The 3,589-nt window shown below is 38.6% G+C and overlaps 1 long non-coding RNA gene across 1 annotated transcript in view; it reads left to right on the top strand.

The window, feature by feature from the left end:
* The first annotated feature begins 595 nt into the window (after window positions 1-595).
* LOC117958685 overlaps window positions 596-3,589 on the top strand; it is a 20,348-nt gene continuing 17,354 nt past the window's right edge. The window contains exon 1 of the long non-coding RNA XR_004659773.1: window positions 596-607. This is a non-coding gene — a long non-coding RNA (uncharacterized LOC117958685). The remainder of the gene's footprint in view (window positions 608-3,589) is intronic.

Below are 3,589 nucleotides of genomic sequence, written 5' to 3' on the forward strand. Positions count from 1 at the left end.
GTCAGGCTAAAGGAGCTGACGCTTGTTTTGATCTGAGAAGCTAACAGTCTATGTTCAGAGCTCTGGGGATATACCAAGACAGAAATATAGGCTGATCACTCAACCTGAGGAAACACTGACATGCAAATACACAACACTTGTTTAAAGAGACTGCCATATACACAGAGTGGATTCCACATATCTCCACATACATATTGTAAAACATACCCTAACCAATGGTCTAAAACATCCCTGTTAAATGTGTTTACAAACTAGGGAAAAATGAAAAAAAATCACTCCTTATAGCAAAAACAAGTCACGTCGAACTGTTTCACTAGATGAGTAACATGTATGGAGGCTATTTTTCTGTACAGAAGATGCTGATGAATATTCTAATAAGAACAACAACAACAAAAATCACCATGGATTGCTTGGCTCTGTGTTCTGTGTCAACACTGTTTGCAGTCTGTGTTATCCTGCATCTATTTCTCATCCAAGCAACTAATTAGTGAGAAGCGGTGCTGAGTCTTCTTTATTATTATGTATAGAGTTCTATCTAACATCAAGTCTGTATACTTTTCCCATTTAGAAAAATATCTTTCACATTGGTTGGACCCAGTGAACAACAGTATTCAGGACAATGATTGTGTTCATGCTCTGAGGAAATGGGTGAATCAATATATTCCCTGGTACACCATGGTGATGTCCTCATTCTCAGGTCAATTGGTGGAAATAATTGAAGATTTTTATTTGTTGTGTCTCAGACATAATAAAATATTGATAACAGTAAACAATAGCTCAGAAACAGCCCACAACATTCCCGAGCAGTTAATAAACACGCAGATTGTTTTCTGAACCATTTTGCATGCTATTCCTTCGACATCAAACTTTTTCACATTACCAGCTGAAACTAGGTTTTTAAGTTACCAGCCATTCAGAATTTACATAACTGTAACTGAGATGTTTTTTTTTCTTTCATCTGTACAACCAACAACCCTCAGAAAGTGCATTATTAACTTATAGTGCTCATTATGACAGAAAACACTATTTTGAATTAATGGCTGCATTGTATTCCTTGTATGGTGTACGGGTCTGAGGGATCCGTTTTCAATGGTTGCTAAAAGAAAAATGATGCTATTTATTATTTCTTCTAACCCAATCTTATTGGCCTTGGCTCATTTTCTGTGAAGAACATAAACAGGAACTTATTTTCAATGACTGCACACGGCCATTGAAAACAAGACTCCCCCCCCTCCCCCCCACACACATAACTATTATTTATTTATTTATTTATGAGGTGTTCGGCTCCACTATTTAAATGTAGATGCTGCAACTGCTATTCTCACACAAAATTACAAAATTATTACATTTCAAGCACTTTCACCTGTTCTGATTAAGTTCTAAGAAATAAGCAGAATTAATGAAAACATCTTGTTTCTATTTTTTTTAAGATAAAATAAGGTAATATGAGAAAAGCCTTTATTTTTTCCGCAGTGGGGAAACTGCGGGGAAACAGATAAGAGCAAGATAGGTAAGTGTACAGAGACAAATAAATGTACAAAATATGCCAGTATTAACAGTATTCTACAATAAATTACACATGAATCATTAACATTTTTAAATTGCACTTTGAAAATTGCCCCCCAAAAAAAAGGATGCCCAGATTTAATGATAATAATGGCACATGGGATGCAGGATATATTGCACCGAGTCAACAGTGTTCGTTGTACAGTCTGACGGGCCGCTGGAAGGAAAGATCTGCGGTATCCCTCCTTCACACAGTGGGGGTGGAGCAGCCTGTCACTGAAACTGCTCTCCAGGGCTGACAGGGTGTAGTGCAGGGGATGTGATTTATGGACCAGCATAACTGGTTTGGCCAGGACCCTTCTGTCTCCCACCCCCCTCACTGTGTCCAGAGGACGGCCCAGGACAGAGCTGGATCTCTTGATCACCTTGTCTAACTTGTTTCTGTCCCAAGTTGGACAATGTGATCAAGAGATCCAGCTCTTCTCTCAACCTTTTTTTAAATATTTGAATTTCCTTGTTTTCTCACAAAAAAACGAAAATGATCACATGATCATACATGTGATCTTACAGGGGTAAATGGCAAATATGAACCATTCCAATCATTGGTAATTGAGCTAAAGTAAATATCCATTAAGTATTTTTGCGTAAATTGTTATGGCTGTATTGATTAAAAAGCCTAATACTTTGTTGGGTCCACCAGAACCGGAACATTGGCTGTGTGACAACAAACACAACACAAGGGTTAGACGTGCAAGCCTCTCCAGGCAAACCACATTGCTGTCTGTAAAGGTAGTCTTGCATTGCCAGACCATCTCCACAGTGCTGTGTGAGCACTGGATTATGGCATCGCCCATCTTGTCTGGGAAAAAAACGCTCTGACTTTTGGGGTTTTTCTTAACACCAAACACAACTGTTCTGGGCGGTGCTAAGTCGGGACAGCGGAGATAGTAAGAGGGAAGCCACATCCAGATGTCAGGCCTTAATCCCAGCAATGTACATCCATTGATCCTGACTGGAAGGTGCAGAGCGGCACGGCATGAACACACAACACCACAAATCTGCAGCTAGATGAAGACAATGTGTTTTTGATTAGTTAATCAGATCATGAAAAACTAGTGTAGCAGTTGATTTGATTTCAATAAATCTGATGTCATTTCAGTCATTATTCTAATTTTGATGTTTTAAATTCACTTCATATCTGGTGATACAGTTGTGTTTGGTGCATTTCAGTAATAAAACCAAGAACTGCTGATTTTATGGATTTATTTTCTGGAAAGAAGGCTGTGACACACAATTAGCCCAAAACTGTCAGACAAACACAATATTCTTATGAAGTCCTTGAGACTTTTATTAGACAGAGCCTGTATTATGTAGAACCAGCAATGTGTTTAGGCCATGCATCAGGAAAAAAAAACATTTAGACCAAATATGCCAAGTATGTCATATAGGTCATCGATGGATCTAATGCCCTGAACCTTTTCCAAGATATGTCTTTGTGATCCACCTGCTGTCACAGCACTATCTATTCATAGGTGGGGAGGCGTGGTGGTATTGTGTCAAGCTGTGATGTCAGCTTTCACCCTTCATAAAGATCGTGCCAGCTAACCCATTGAGATGTCACTTCTCTTCTATTCCACCAGCTCTTCAGTGTCACTAGTTTGTTAGAGAATATTGTGTGTTGGTAAATCACTGCATGAAGCTGCAGCTGAGATATCTTGTATGTGTATGTGGATATAACAGTGCTTGTTCTTGACAGTGTTTCTGCAGGCGCAAGAAGACAGTTTTCTTACTTTTAGTTTACTTTTCTCTTGTTTTTTTTGTTAAAAGTTGAGGTTACGTAGTCTGTGAATCTGGAGGTAACAACATTGTCACCACAATTAGACAAAAGCAACATTTTCTGCAAATATCCTTCAACAACTTTGTCATAAATAAACAGCTTTTGCACGTACTGACCTTTACGAGCAAAGCCACTGAATGTAGGCTGCTGTTAGTGCTGCAATTATAGATAGACAGGTAAACAAACACTTTGTTAATATTGGCATTCAGATTCAGCTTCTGTTACAAAAATGTTGTTTGAGTCTCT

This window comes from Etheostoma cragini, chromosome 2 (assembly GCF_013103735.1).
Source record: "Etheostoma cragini isolate CJK2018 chromosome 2, CSU_Ecrag_1.0, whole genome shotgun sequence".
NCBI classification, from domain to species: Eukaryota; Metazoa; Chordata; class Actinopteri; order Perciformes; family Percidae; genus Etheostoma; species Etheostoma cragini.